The sequence below is a fragment of the Triticum urartu genome, chromosome 2, assembly GCF_003073215.2.
Source record: "Triticum urartu cultivar G1812 chromosome 2, Tu2.1, whole genome shotgun sequence".
In the NCBI taxonomy this organism is placed as follows: domain Eukaryota; kingdom Viridiplantae; phylum Streptophyta; class Magnoliopsida; order Poales; family Poaceae; genus Triticum; species Triticum urartu.
In genome coordinates, this window is record NC_053023.1 from 180,632,765 (window position 1) to 180,648,768 (window position 16,004).

The following is a 16,004-nucleotide window of genomic DNA, read 5'->3' on the forward strand; positions in this document are numbered from 1 at the left end:
AATGGGATATCACGTCATTCACTTGATGTATGTTTTGGTGATCAACTTGCGGGTTCCGCTCATGAACCTATGCATAGGGGTTGGCACACGTTTTCGTCGTGATTCTCTGGTAGAACTTTGGGGCACTCTTTGAGGTCCTTTGTGTTGGTTGAATAGATGAATTTGAGATTGTGTGACGCATATTGTATAATCATACCCACGGATACTTGAGGTGACATTGGAGTATCTAGGTGACATTAGGGTTTTGGTTGATTTGTGTCTTAAGGTGTTATTCTAGTACGAACTCTAGGGCTGTTTGTGACACTTATACGAATAGCCCAACGGATTGATTGGAAAGAATAACTTTGAGGTGGTTTCGTACCCTACCATAATCTCTTCGTTCGTTCTCCGCTATTAGTGACTTTGGAGTGAATCTTTGTTGCATGTTGAGGGATAGTTATGTGATCCAATTATGATTAGTATTGTTGAGGGAACTTACACTAGCGAAAGTATGAACCCTAGGCCTTGTTTCCTAGCATTGCAATGCCGTTTACGCTCACTTTTATCACTTGTTACCTTGCTGTTTTTATATTTTCAGATTACAAATACCTTTATCTACTATCCATATACCACTTGTATCACCATCTCTTCGTCGAACTAGTGCACCTATACAATTTACCATTGTATTGGGTGTGTTGGGGACACAAGAGACTCTTTGTTATTTGGTTGCAGGGTTGCTTGAGAGAGACCATCTTCATCCTACGCCTCCTACGGATTGATAAACCTTAGGTCATCTACTTGAGGGAATTTGCTACTGTCCTACAAACCTCTGCACTTGGAGGCCCAACAACGTCTACCAGAAGAAGGTTGTGTAGTAGACATCAAGCTCTTTTCTGGCGCCGTTGCCGGGGAGGTTAGCGCTTGAAGGTATATCTTTAGGTCTTGCAATCGAGTCTTTTAGTTTCTAGTTTTATCACTACTTTAGTTTATAAAACAAAACTATAAAAAAGTGGAATTGAGTTTGTCTCATACGCTTCACCTTTTTAATATCTTTCGTGAGTATGATGGAAAGGATAATTGTGCTCAAGTGCTAGAAGAAGAAATCTATAAAATGTTTGGCACTAAATATTTGAATGATGAGCATGATTGCAATGTTGTTAGTATGAATTCTTTGAATATCCATGATGCTAATGATATGCAAAGCCATAAGCTTGGGGAAGCTATGTTTGATGAAGATGGTATTTTTTATTCCCCAAGCTTTGATGATAAAATTTACTATGATGAAAGCATGCCTCCTATCTATGATGGTTATTGTGATGACACGTATGCTTTAAAGAATAATGATAACCATGAAACTTGTCATCTTGATCTTAATTTTCAATCACATGATAGTTATTTTGTTGAGTTTGCTCCCACTACTATTAATGAGAAGAATTTTGCTTGTGTGGAGGGTAATAAAAATTCTATGCTTATGCATCATGAAAATAATGCTTTAGGTGCTAGTTATATTGTTGAATTCATTCATGATGCTACTAAAAATTATTATGAGGGAGGAACTTATGCTTGTAGGAATTGCAATAATATCAAGTTTCCACTCTATGTGCTTAAAGTTTTGAAGTTATGCTTGTTTTGCCCTCCTATGCTAGTTGGTTATTGTTCCCACAAGTTGTTTGCTCACAAAATCCCTATGCATAGGAAGCATGTTACACTTAAATGTGCTAGTCATATTCCTCATGATGCTCTCTTTATGTTACAATTCTTATCTTTTATGTGAGCATCATTGAAATCATCATGCCTAGCTAGGGGCGTTAAACGATAGCGCTTGTTGGGAGGCAACCCAATCCTATTCTTGTTCCGTGCTTTTTTTCCTGTTTAGTAATAAATAATTCATCTAGACTCTGTTTAGATGTGGTTTTATGCTTTTAATTAGTGTTTGTGCCAAGTAGAACCTTTGGGAAGACTTGGGGAAAGTCTTGTTGATCATGCTGTAAAAAAAGAAACTTTAGCGCTCACAAGAATTGATGCCATTTTTATTTGGAGAGTGATATTTAGTTAATTCTTTTTGGAAATGATTAATAGATAAATTCCACAGGTCCATAAATTTATTTGAGAATTTTATGAGTTCCAGAAGTATGCGTTTGATCCAGATTACTACAGACTGTTCTGTTTTTGACAGATTCCGTTTTTCATGTGTTGTTTACTTATTTTGATGAATCTATGGCTAGTAAAATAGTTTATAAACCATAGATAAGTTGGAATACAGTAGGTTTAACACCAATATAAATAAATAATGAGTTCATTACAGTACCTTGAAGTGGTGATTTACTTTCTTATACTAACAGAGCTTACGAGTTTTCTGTTAAGTTTTGTGTTGTGAAGTTTTCAAGTTTTGGGTAAAGATTCGATGGACTATGGAATAAGGAGTGGCAAGAGCCTAAGATCGGGGATGCCCCAGGCACCCCAAGGTAATATTCAAGGACAACCAAGAGCCTAAGCTTGGGGATGCCCCAGAAGGCATCCCCTGTTTCGTCTTCGTTCATCGGTAACTTTACTTGGAGCTATATTTTTATTCGCCACATGATATGTGTTTTGCTTGGAGCGTCAATTTATTTTGTTAGGATTTGCTTGCTGTTATTTAGAAAAATGTTTTGCATCTTTTATTTCAATAAAAGTGGCATTGATAGCCTTTACTATGCCTATTTTAGAAGTCCACTTGTTGCTGTTTGAAAACATAAAGTTTACCGCTGTTGCAATAATCCCCTAGAAAAGTCAGAATGTGATAAAATGTTGAAACCTTTTGCATATTAAGCTTTGATAAATTTAATACAGTGGGAATTTGCTTTCATAATTTTTGGAACTAGCGAAGTGTGGATGTTGCAGCATTCTTTACATACTATCCTGTTTAGGCAGATTGCTGTTATGTTTGCATTGTTTGCATATGTTTGCTTCTTTAATGATTCTATTTGAGGATAGGACTATTAAATATGCAGAGGAATTTAGTATGCAATGTTGAACAATAATTTTAGTGATTTGCTACAGTAGAGTATGATAAGGTTTTGGCAATGGTTTATACTAACTTATCTCACGAGTCCTTGTTGAGTTTTGTGTGGATGAAGCTTTTGAGATTTAGGGAGACCGTGATATGAGAGGAACTAAGGAGACAAAAAAGCTCAAGATTGGGGATGCCCAAGGCACCCCAAGATAATATTTCAAGAAGTCTCAAGCGTCTAAGCTTGGGGATGCCCCGGTTGGCATCCCACCTTTCTTCTTCAACAACTATCGGTTAGTATCGGTTGATCCTAAGTTTTTGCTTCTTCACATGATGTTTGCCATTCTTAGAATGTCATTTTATTTTGCTTTGCTTGCTGTTTGAATAGAATACCAAGATCTGAAATTATTAAATGTTAGAGAGTCTTCACATAGTTGCATAATTATTCGACTACTCATTGATCTTCACTTATATCTTCCGGAGTAGTTTGTCGTTTGCTCTAGTGCTTCACTTATATTATTTTGAGAGTCTTAAATAGCATGGTAATTTGCTTAAAATCCTAATATGCTAGTTATTCAACATTAGTAAAATTTTCTTATGAGTGTGTTGAATACTAAGAGAAGTTTGATACTTGATGATTGTTTTGAGATATGAGGATGGTAATATTAGAGTCATGCTAGTTGAGTAGTTGTGAATTTGAGAAATACTTGTGTTGAAGTTTGTGATTCCCGTAACATGCACGTATGGTGAACCGTTATGTGATGAAGTCAGAGCATGATTTATTTATTGATTCCCTTCCTTATGAGTGGCGGTCGGGGACGAGCGATGGTCTTTTCCTACCAATCTATCCCCCTAGGAGCATGCGCGCAGTACTTTATTTCGATAACTAATAGATTTTTGCAATAAGTATGTGAGTTCTTTATGACTAATGTTGAGTCCATGGATTATACGCACTCTCACCCTTCCACCTTTGCTAGCCTCTCTAGTACCGCGCACCTTTCGCCGGTATCATACACCCACCATATACCTTCCTCAAAACAGCCACCATACCTACCTATTATGTCATTTCCATAGCCATTCCGAGATATATTGCCATGCAACTTTCCACCGTTCCGTTTATTATGAAAAGCTCCATCATTGTCATATTGCTTAGCATGATCCTGTAGTTGACATTGTATTTGTGGCAAAGCCACCGTTCATAATTCTTTCATACATGTCACTCATGCATCATTGCACATCCCGGTACACCACCGGAGGCATTCATATAGAGTCATATCTTGTTCTAAGTATCGAGTTGTAAGTAAATAAAAGTGTGATGATCATCATTATTAGAGCATTGTCCCAGTGAGGAAAGGATGATGGAGACTATGATTCCCCCATAAGTCGGGATGAGACTCCGGACGAAAATAAAAAAATTAAAAGAGGCCAAAGAAGCCCAAATAAAAAAAGTGGCCATAAAAAAAAGAGAAGGCCCAAATAAAAAAATGAGAGAAAAGAGAGAAGGGGCAATGCTACTATCCTTTTACCACACTTGTGCTTCAAAGTAGCACCATGATCTTCATGATAGAGAGTCTTCTATGTTGTCACTTTCATATACTAGTGGGAATCTTTCATTATAGAACTTGGCTTGTATATTCCAATGATGGGTGTCGGTGTCAAAACCGGCGGATCTCGGGTAGGGGGTCCCGAACTATACGTCTAGGCCGGATGGTAACAGGAGGCAGGGGACACGAAGTTTTACCCAGGTTCGGGCCCTCTCGATGGAGGTAAAACCCTACGTCCTGCTTGATTAATATTGATGGTATGGGTATTACAAGAGTTGATCTACCACGAGATCAGAGAGGCTAAACCCTAGAAGCTAGCCTATGGTATGATTGTTGATGTGTATGTTGTCCTACGGACTAAAACCCTCCAGTTTATATAGACACCGGATAGGGTTAGGGTTACATAGAGTCGGTTACAATGGTAGGAGATCTGAACATCCGTATCGCCAAGCTTGCCTTCCACGCCAAGCAAAGTCCCTTCCGGACACGGGACGGAGTCTTAAATCTTGTATCTTCATAGCCCGGGAGTCTGGCGGAAGGTATAGTTCAGCTATCCGAACACCCCCTAATCCAGGACTCCCTCAGTAGCCCTTGAACCAGGCTTCAATGACGACGAGTCCAGCGCGCAAATTGTCTTCGGCATTGCAAGGCGGGTTCCTCCTCCAAATACTTCATAGAAGATCTTGAACACAAAGATAGTGTCCGGCTCTGCAAAATAAGTTTCCACATATTACCATAGAGAGGATAATAATATTGACACAAATCTAATCTGCTGACGTATTCCATGGTGCGACACGCCACGGCCAAGCCTTTATCCATTTAATTATCCCACCTCAGCGCGTTGTGCGAGGCGGTTTCCTTGGCATGTCTTGTTGAAGCAGAGATCGTGCCCCCTCATTTTGGGATTCTCATCAATACGGGCGTGGGTAACCCAACTGCACCTTTGATTACGACGCTTGGAGATAAGCAAGTTTTATCAGCCTGGTGGGGACACATAATCGCGTACGCCCATATAAGGGGATAAGGATCCACCTTTTCACCCACGCCTTCTTCCTCCTCTGCCTATCCATTCTTGCGCACTCGAGCTCCAGCGCCCAAGTCTGCACCACCACCTTGACCTTCTCCAGTCATGTCCGGAGCGGGAGGCAAGTGGATGGTCTCCTCCGTCACAGAGGGACACATAAAAAAGCTGAGGAAGGTCGGATATCTGGCCAGCGACATCGCGCACCGACTCCCCGAAAAGGGGCAACTCATCCCCACTCCTAGGCCCCATGAGAGGGTGGTATTTCTCCCCCATTTCCTCCGCGGACTGGGCTTCCCTCTGCATCCATTTGTCCGGGGGCTCGTGTTCTACTACGGCCTGGATTTCCACGATCTGGCCCCGAACTTCATCCTCAACATCTCGGCGTTTATCGTCGTGTGCGAGGCTTTCCTCCGCATCCGCCCCCATTTCGGCTTATGGCTAAAGACCTTCAACGTCAAGCCGAAGGTGGTGCGCGGCAGCCAGGCGGAGTGCGGCGGCGCCATGGTTGGCAAGATGGCCAACGTCCTGTGGCTCGAGGGCTCCTTTGTGGAGACCCTGAAGGGGTGGCACTCGGGGTGGTTCTACATCACCGAGCCGTGCGACCCCGAATGGGTCGCAGCCCCCGAGTTTCGGTCTGGACCCCCTACGCAGCTCACCTCCTAGAAGGAGATCGGCCTGTCGTGGGGTAAAAAAGGAGAGCTGACCGGACTTCAAACATGCATCCAAACCCTGGTGGACAAGAAGCTCAAGCTTGTCAACGTAGTCCAGGTTATGCTCATCCGCCTGATCCTCCCGTGTCAACGACGGGCCTTCAACCTTTGGGAGTTCGACCCGGCGCAGCATCAAACTCTTAACAGGCTCTTCGACACGACGTACGAAGATGCCTGGAGGATGCTTTTCAAGGGCATCGAGGCTCCCGCATCCGCTGCCGAGGATCACGGATACAGTGCTCAGCACCGCGCTCTGGCAGTAAGCTGTTTTCGTCTTCTTACAAGGTATTAGTTTTTCACAGTTTGACTCTATGCGGGATCTAAGCTCCCTTATCTTTGACAGGATTGGGAGGTGGCGTCCGGACAGATCAACTGTCCGGCTCCTTTGCCCGAAGGCCCAGTGGACGCTCGCTTGGCGAAGCTGCTGGTTCCGGCGCCCTATGTGGTGCCGGAGAAGAAGGCCACGAAAAGGGCCACGGGGACTCGAAAGAGTGCCCGGCACCAGGAGGTGTCGGACTCGTCATCCGACGGTCCCGAAGCGCCTTCCTCTCGTTAAGACGAGGAGGAAGAATAAGAGACCTCTCCCCCTCCAGCGGGAGGAGAGAAGAAAAGGAAGGCCTCCCTCTCTGGGGAGGCCGGAGGGTCCAAGAAGGGGAAAACCCTTCCTCCGGACTGCTCCACCGACGTCGACGACGACGAAGAGGAGTGGCAGCCCAGGGCCAAGCCCCTGGCGAAATCGTAAGTATCCGGATACCGGAGCGACTCATAGTATTTGTTTATTGCACAGCTTTCCCTTACGTCGAATGTGTTTATGCAGCCCACCTAAAGACCGTCTCGACACATCATCGGGCGGCTCACTAGATCCGTCGGAGGTAAACTCGCTTCCGACGGCTTCATCCCCCCGCCCTGTGGACGACACCGAAGTGTTGTCCCAACAGGTTCCAAGCCGGGAGGAGGTGGTCCTGGAGGCGCCGCAATGCGACCTCCCGGACTCCAGGAGTAAAGGGGATGAAACCCCCCAGGGCTCCAAGTCCGGCTTAAGGCCGGACACAGCTCCGGAATCTTCAAGGGTTCCAGAGTCCGGCGGGCGACCTCCTTCCAAGAGGAGCAAGCCTGCCGTGACGGTGACCTCCGTCCAACCAGAGGCGCCAGACAATATGTTGCAGGCACTCCAAGGTGCCTCCATCCACGAGGGGCACCGCACTATTATGAGTGCGGTGATCCAGAAGGTTCAGTCCGCCAAAAGCGGACTGACTGAAGCTTGTACAAGCCTTTTAATAGGCTTTGAGGTAAGTAAAGAATGTTCAAATAATGTTACCGCATAGACAGTAGCCCCTGATGCTCTGTTGGGCGTTCGGGGAGAAAAGCCGAATAGAGGATCAAATAATTCGTAGGAGTCTAACAAAAGGAGTCAATATGCGTATGCAGGCTTCCCTGCTAGCGTCCGCCGCACTGACTGCGGAAGTTGACGTGCTGAAGCAGAGTCTCGAGAAGTCCGAGCAAGAGCTTGGGCGTGCCAAGAAGCAGCTCGAGGAGAAGGAAGGTAAGAAATACCCTGTTTGAATATGTATATAAAAAGGTGCAATTGCAAAAAATGACAGGATTGACATGGCTATTGTAGGGGCCACGTCTGAGGTGGCGACCCTTAAGCAAGCGCTGCTTGAGGCCGAGAAGAGTGCGGCCGTGGAGCGCACCGAGCGGGAGAGGTACGAGGCTGAGGTTGGCAAGGTGCGGTAAGAGCTCCAGGTTCTCATGAAGAAACATGAGAGTTTGGAGCTTGACTCGAAGACGCGAGCGTCCGAGCTCGCGGCAGCTATAGAGAATGCCAAGTCTGCCAAGGCCGAGTCCCAGAGGACCCTCCAGGAGTTGGATGAGGTGAAGAAGATTGCGGCGGGTAAGGCATTTTTTATGCAAAGCAAACACATAAACGTGAGTTACCTGTTACTTACCCGAATCCGGAGCTCTCCAGGAGCGTTCGCAGATCTTCCCCGGAGTGTATCTGATGCCGCCGCATTCTATCGAGCCGAGGAGGGAAGCTCGACGGAGAAGGTGTTCTGGTCGCAGTACGCTGAGGCCGGACACCCCGTGCCCCTGAGCGACCAGCTGAAGCAACTGGTCGAGCTCCACAAGGCGGCCGAACAGGCCATGAAGGGCCTCCTAGTTTGGCTGTGGCCTGGAGAGGCCCTGCCTGGGAGCTATTTCGGGCTGGTGCGGCGGCTGGTGGAGGCCCGTCCGAGGCTTGAAGACATCAAGCACTCCGTCTGCATCGAAGGTGCCCGTAGGGCCCTTGCCCGTGCTAAGGTGCACTGGGGCAAGCTGGATGCGGAGAAGCTTGTGAAGGACAGGCCACCGCCGGGGAAAGAGCATCGCAAGCCCGAGAATTATTATAAGGATGTTCTGAAGGGTGCCCACCTTGTTGCGGATGAATGTACCAAGGGTGTATTTTTTGAATAAAACCCGCTCGTGTTATCCTGTGCGCTGAAAACTTGTTCATATGCGCTAAGCAATGCTGCTTGAATTTAAAATATTACCTTCTCTGCGGCTGTTTATCAATACTGAGAGATGGCGAGTCGTCGGCTTCTGCCCCCTTGCCGCTAGTGCTGGGGTGTTCGGGGATAAACCTGGGCGCTCTTTTTCCCATATTTGGGTCCTTCGAGGGAGGCGCTCAGCCCAACGAACGAGGCAATCAGACTATAATGCGTGAACACTCTCACTTAGCCATAGAATTCTATAATTTTAAATTTCGGCGAAGCCCCTAGTATTCGGAAGACCGAGTTCGGGGCGCTATCCATGCCTTGGCCGGACAGAGCCGACTCCTCGCCCTAAGCGGCATAAGTCTTTAAGGACTCGAAAAGACCTCTCGAATAGCGACCAGCTCTCGCCTCATCATGACGGTCAGTTTTAGCTTTCTCCACTGAGGTGCTCGGCCCAGCTCAACTGGGGCACAATCGCAGTGGTTCTCCTAGTGCTACCTTAGCCGATATAGCGGAACGTAAGGCACCAAAACATAGGAGCCGGGCAAACCCAACTATTAACCCAAGACATGATTCGGAGCCGATGCATATAATGCTATAAGTTCGGGGTGCTGCACTTGTGAAAGTGTTCGGACTTCTTACACCATGTTGAGGGGTACTGAAGCCCCTGGCGTATTTTGGTCGTACCAAGGTGTACGGGTGCAACATGTTATTAAGGGAAAAAAGGTAATGCAAAAAAATAGACAAAAGCTATGCACTGTTCATTAAAATGGATGCGATCAAAGCAGAACGATAAAAGTAATGTGATAAACGAAAAGTTGGACTATTTAACATGTCTACTCCAGGGGCAAGCTGCGGAATAGTATGCGAAACAGGTATACTACTCGTGATAGAGACCACCTGTGATTTCCGTAATGCGGCATGGCTTGTCTGCTTCCTGGTTCTTGCATCGTTTGTGCGGTAGTTGAACTGCCGAACAGGCCTTCCGGAGAGTAGAGTCCTGAAAGTAAGAGAAAAGTAAAAAATCGGCAGCCCCTGGTGCGGTTTAAGCCGTGTTTTGGGCGTGCCGTGATGGTGCCCCTCCCCCTATGCCCAGGGTATCTCCAGAGCGTAGTTATGGACGCGAAGTACTGGCGTCGCCTTTTTGCGAGGGTTGGGGTCGGGGACGAATTGCTACGCCTGCTCGGAACGTGCCAGGCGGTCTTGTTGTAGGTTACTCCGGGCGCGCTTTACGGTGCCCGGTCATTGAATGGCCGGACTGGAGAACTGCCTGGAAAGGCTACTTTGTACTTCCGTTGCGAGGGCCGCCATGTGCTCCTCCGTACGGAAGGAGCGTTCGGTGTTTCCATTGATCGTAATTACTCCTCGAGGGCCTGGCATCTTGAGCTTAAGGTATGCATAGTGCGGGACCGCATTGAACTTGGCAAATGCGGTTGGCCCGAGCAGTGCATGATAACCACTGCGGAACAAGACTATGTCGAAGATTAACTCCTCGCTTCGGAAATTATCTAGAGATCCGAAGACCACTTCAAGTGTGACTGAGCCTGTGCAGCTGGCCTCTACACCTGGTATTACGGCTTTAAAGGTCGTTTTGGTGGGCTTAATCCTCGAGGGATCTATGCCCATTTTCCGCACTATATCCTGGTAAAGCAGGTTCAGGCTACTGCCGCCGTCCATAAGGACTCTAGTGAGATGAAATCCGTCAATAATTGGGTCGAGAACCAATGCGGCGAATCCGCCATGACGGATGCTAGTGGGATGGTCTCTTCGATCAAAGGTGATCGAGCAGGAGGACCATGGGTTGAACTTTGGGGCGACTGGCTCTACCGCGTATACGTCCCTTAACGCGCGCTTCCGCTCCCTCTTGGGGACGTGGGTGGCGTATATCATGTTCACCGTCCGCACTTGTGGGGGGAAACCCTTCTGTCCATTGTTGTTCGGCGGCCAGGGCTCCTCGTCGTCATCGCAATGCAACCCCTTGTCTTCATTGTCGCCGCTTAATCTGCCTGCCTGCTTGAACACCCAATAGTCCCTGTTGGTGTGATTGGCCGATTTTTCGGGGGTGCCATGTATTTGGCACAAGCGGTCGAGTATTCGGTCCAAGCTGGACAGGCCCCTAGGATTCCTTTTGAATGACTTTTTCTGTTGACCGGATTTAGAGCCTCTGAATCCGGCATTAACTGCCGTATCCTTAGCATTGTCGACGTTGATGCGGCGCTTCTGCTGGTTGCGACGTGACCTGCCACTAATGTCCCTGGTGTCCGAATGACCAGGGTTCTTGGTCATGTTGTTGCTACGAGCAAGCCAGCTGTCTTCTCCCTCGCAAAAGCGGGTCATGAGTGCCGTGAGTGCTGCCATAGATTTCAGCTTCTCCTGTCCTAGGTGCCGGGCAAGCCACTCGTCGCGGATATTATGCTCGAAGGCTGCTAAGGCCTCTGCGTCCGGACAGTCGAGTATTTGATTTTTCTTTGTTAGGAACCGTGTCCAGAATTGCCTGGCCGATTCGTTTGGCTACTGAATTATGTGGCTTAGGTCGTCAGCGTCTGGGGGTCGCACATAAGTGCCCTGGAAATTGTCGAGGAATGCAGCTTCCAGGTCCTCCCAACAGCTGATTGACCCTGTTGGCAGGCTGTTAAGCCACTGCCAGGCTGGTCCTTTAAGCTTGAGTGGGAGGTATTTGATGGCGTGGAAATCATCGCCGCGTGCCATGTGGATATGAAGGAGATAATCCTTGATCCATACCGCGGGGTCTGTTGAGCCATCATATGATTCGATGTTTACGGGTTTGAAACCCTCGGGGATTTGATGATCCATTATTTCGTCTGTGAAGCACAATGGGTGTGCGGTGCCTCTGTATTGGGCGATATCATGACATAGCTCCAATGAGCTTTGTCTACTGTGTTCGGCCCTACCGAATTTGTGGCTGGCGTGATGGTTGTCGTCTCGAGCCGTGGGGTGCCTACGCGATCCGTAGATCGATCTTGTTTGTCTTGTCTTGTCCTCCAACATGTCGCGTAAGTCCGGCGCGTATTCCCGTGCCTTGGTACGGGGTGCGGCTTGGGTGGAGGGCCATGAGGCCTCTCTGTCACGGCCACGAGGTGGCCTGTCGGCCGTGTCGAGTGCTTCCTCCTCTAATCGGGGTAGTAATCTGCGCTTCGGGTAGCACTTGGAGGGGCGTTCGGGTTTATGCTCTTCGGCCGCAAGGACTTCAGTCCATCTATCGACTAGCCGGTCTTGATCAGCTTTAAGCTGTTGCTGTTTTTTCTTGAGGCTTCTTGCCATGGCCATAAGCCTGCGTTGAAAATGCTCTTGTTCGACGGGATCCTCTGGCACGGCGAATTCGTCGTCGTCGAGGCTTGCCTCGTCTTCGGAGGGAGGCATACAATTATCGTCCTCGACCTCTCTGTCGGCCGCTCTTTCATGAGGGCTGGTTTCTCCATCCTCCTGTGCTAAATCTTGCTCGGGGGGATGTTCTTCGGCGCTTTCCGGGGTATTATTATCTCCCGTGCTGGAATCGCCGTTTTTGTGTTGGCGGTATTTTGAGCGGCGCCGCTGACGCCGGCGCTTTTGCTGTTTCTTGGAGGGGTCATCCTCCGCTGTTCCATCGCCCTGTCCCTCTTTTGGGGTGTCCACCATGTATATGTCATATGATGAGGTGGCTTTCCAGGGCCTAGTAGGTGCTGGTTCTTCATCATCTCCTTCATCGGCGTCCATACCGTCGATGTCTTCGGAGTCAAAGTCGAGCATGTCGGTTAAGTTGTCGACAGTGGCTACAAAGTGGGTGGTGGGTGGGCTTTGAATTTCTTCATCGTCCGAATCCCAACCTTGCTGATCGTAGTCCATCCAGGGCTCTCCTGATAAAGAGAGAGACTTCAGTGACTTCAGGATATCGCCGAAAGGCGAGTGCTGAAAGACGTCTACGGCCGTGAACTCCATGATCGGCGTCCAATCGGATTCGCTCGGCAGGGGCGCGGAGAGTTCGGAGTCCGGAGAAGAATCCGGCTCCATGGAGTCACGAGTCTTGCAGGGTATGGGGCTGGTGTTCGGCTCAACCGCCGTTGGGATCTCAGCCCCCGAGGCGGCGTCCAACCGCCCGTCCTTGATCGGCGCGGCCGGCTCCGAACTAGGGGTCGGAGCCGACGCGGGTGCGGCCTCCAGGGCACTGCTCGGCGGCAGAGCTAGATCATGCTCATCGTGACAGTGCGGCACGCTCGGCAGTGGTTCGAATCCGTCGAAGATCAAGTCCCCGCGGATGTCGGCCATGTAGTTTAAACTTCCGAATCTGCCTGACGGCCAGGGGCGTAGCTTTCGATCTGCTCTAGATGGCCAAGTGAATCGGCCCGCAGTGCGAAGCCGTCGAAGACGAAGATCTGTCCGAGGAGGAAGGTCTCACCCTGGATTGCATCACCATTGATGATCGTAGGAGCCATCGGGCCTGACAGCGACGACACAGAGGAACTCTCAATGAAAGCACCAATGTCGGTGTCAAAACCGGCGGATCTCGGGTAGGGGGTCCCAAACTGTGTGTCTAGGCCAGATGGTAACAGGAGGCAGGGGACACGAAGTTTTACCCAGGTTCGGGCCCTCTCGATGGAGGTAAAACCCTACGTCCTGCTTGATTAATATTGATGGTGTGGGTATTACAAGAGTTGATCTACCACGAGATCAGAGAGGCTAAACCCTAGAAGCTAGCCTATAGTATGGTTGTTGATGTGTATGTTGTCCTACGGACTAAAACCCTCCGGTTTATATAGACACCGGATAGGGTTAGGGTTACATAGAGTCGGTTACAATGGTAGGAGATCTGAACATCCGTATCGCCAAGCTTGCCTTCCACGCCAAGGAAAGTCCCTTCCAGACACGGGACAGAGTCTTCAATCTTGTATCTTCATAGCCCGGGAGTCCGACGGAAGGTATAGTTCGGCTATCCGAACACCCCCTAATCCTGGACTCCCTCAATGGGCCTCCTCAAAATGCCCTAGGTCTTCGTGAGCAAGCAAGTTGGATGCACACCCACTAGTTTCTTTTGCTGAGCTTTCATACACTTATATCTCTAGTGCATCCGTTGCATGGCAATCCCTACTCACTCACATTGATATCTATTGATGGGCATCTCCATAGCCCGTTGATACGCCTAGTCGATGTGAGACTATCTTCTCCCTTTTTGTCTTCTCCACAACCACCATTCTATTCCACCTATAGTGCTATGTCCATGGCTCATGCTCATGTATTGCGTGAAGATTGAAAAAGTTTGAGAACATCAAAACTATGAAACAATTGCTTGGCTTGTCATCGGGGTTGTGCATGATTTAAATATTTTGTGTGGTGAAGATAGAGCATAGCCAGACTATATGATTTTGTAGGGATAGCTTTCTTTGGCCATGTTATTTTGAGAAGACATAATTGCTTAGTTAGTATGCTTGAAGTATTATCATTTTTTATGTCAATATGAACTTTTGTCTTGAATCTTATGGATCTGAATAATCACACCACAATTAAGAAGAATCACATTGAAATTATGCCAAGTAGCACTCCGCATCAAAAATTCTGTTTTTATCATTTACCTACTCGAGGACGAGCAGGAATTAAGCTTGGGGATGCTGATACGTCTCCAACGTATCTATAATTTTTTATTGCTCCGTGCTATATTATCTACTATTTTGAATGTTTATGGGCTTTATTATACACTTTTATATCATTTTTGGGACTAACCTTTTAGCCCAGAGCCCAGTGCCAGTTTCTATTTTTACCCTGTTTTAGGGTTTCGAAGAAAAGGAAAATCAAATGGAGTCCAATTAACCTGAAACTTCACGGAACTCATTTTTGGAAGGAAAGAAGCCCAGAAGACTTGGAGTGCATGTCGGGGGACCTGCGAGGAGGTCACGAGGTAGGGGGGGCGCCCACCCCCTGGGCGTGCCCTCCACCCTCGTGGGCCCCTCGTGGCCCCCCTGGCGTACTTCTTCCGCCTATATATCTCCATATACCCTAAAAACATCCATGAGCACAATAGACCGGGAGTTCCGCCGCAGAAGCCTCCGTAGCCACCGAAAGCCAATCTAGAGCCGTTCCGGCACCCTACCGGAGGGGGCAATCCTTCCCCGGTGGCCATCTTCATCATCCCGGTGCTCTCCATGACGAGGAGGGAGTAGTTCTCCCTCAGGGCTAAGGGTATGTACCAGTAGCTATGTGTTTGATCTCTCTCTCTCTCGTGTTCTTGAGATGATACGATCTTGATGTATCGCGAGCTTTGCTATTATATTTGGATCCTATGATGTTTCTTCCCCCCTCTACTCACTTGTAATGAATTGAGTTTCCCCTTTGAAGTTATCTTATCGGATTGAGTCTTTATAGATTTGAGAACACTTGATGTATGTCTTGCCGTGGATATCTGTGGTGACAATGGGATATCATGTGATTCACTTGATGTATGTTTTGGTGATCAACTTGCGGGTTCCGCCCATGAACCTATGCATAGGGGTTGGCACACGTTTTCGTCGTGATTCTCCGGTAGAACTTTGGGGCACTCTTTGAGGTCCTTTGTGTTGGTTGAATAGATGAATCTGAGATTGTGTGACGCATATCGTATAATCATACCCACGGATACTTGAGGTGACATTGGAGTATCTAGGTGACATTAGGGTTTTGGTTGATTTGTGTCTTAAGGTGTTATTCTAGTACGAACTCTAGGGCTGTTTGTGACACTTATAGGAATAGTCCAACGGAGTGATTGGAAAGAATAACTTTGAGGTGGTTTCGTACCCTACCATAATCTCTTCGTTCGTTCTCCGCTATTAGTGACTTTGGAGTGACTCTTTGTTGCATGTTGAGGGATAGTTATGTGATCCAATTATGATTAGTATTGTTGTGGGAACTTACACTAGCAAAAGTATGAACCCTAGGCCTTGTTTCCTAGCATTGCAATACCGTTTATGCTCACTTTTACCATTAGTTACCTTGCTGTTTTTATAATTTCAGATTACAAATACCATTATCTATCATCCATATACCACTTGTATCACCATCTCTTCGCCAAACTAGTGCACCTATACAATTTACCATTGTATTGGGTGTGTTGGGGACACAAGAGACTCTTTGTTATTTGGTTGCAGGGTTGCTTGAGAGGGACCATCTTCATCCTACGCCTCCTACAGATTGATAAACCTTAGGTCATCCACTTGAGGGAAATTTGCTACTGTCCTACAAACCTCTGCACTTGGAGGCCCAACAACGTCTACAAGAAGAAGGTTGTGTAGTAGACATCACTAGCCACGGGAGGCAGGAGCA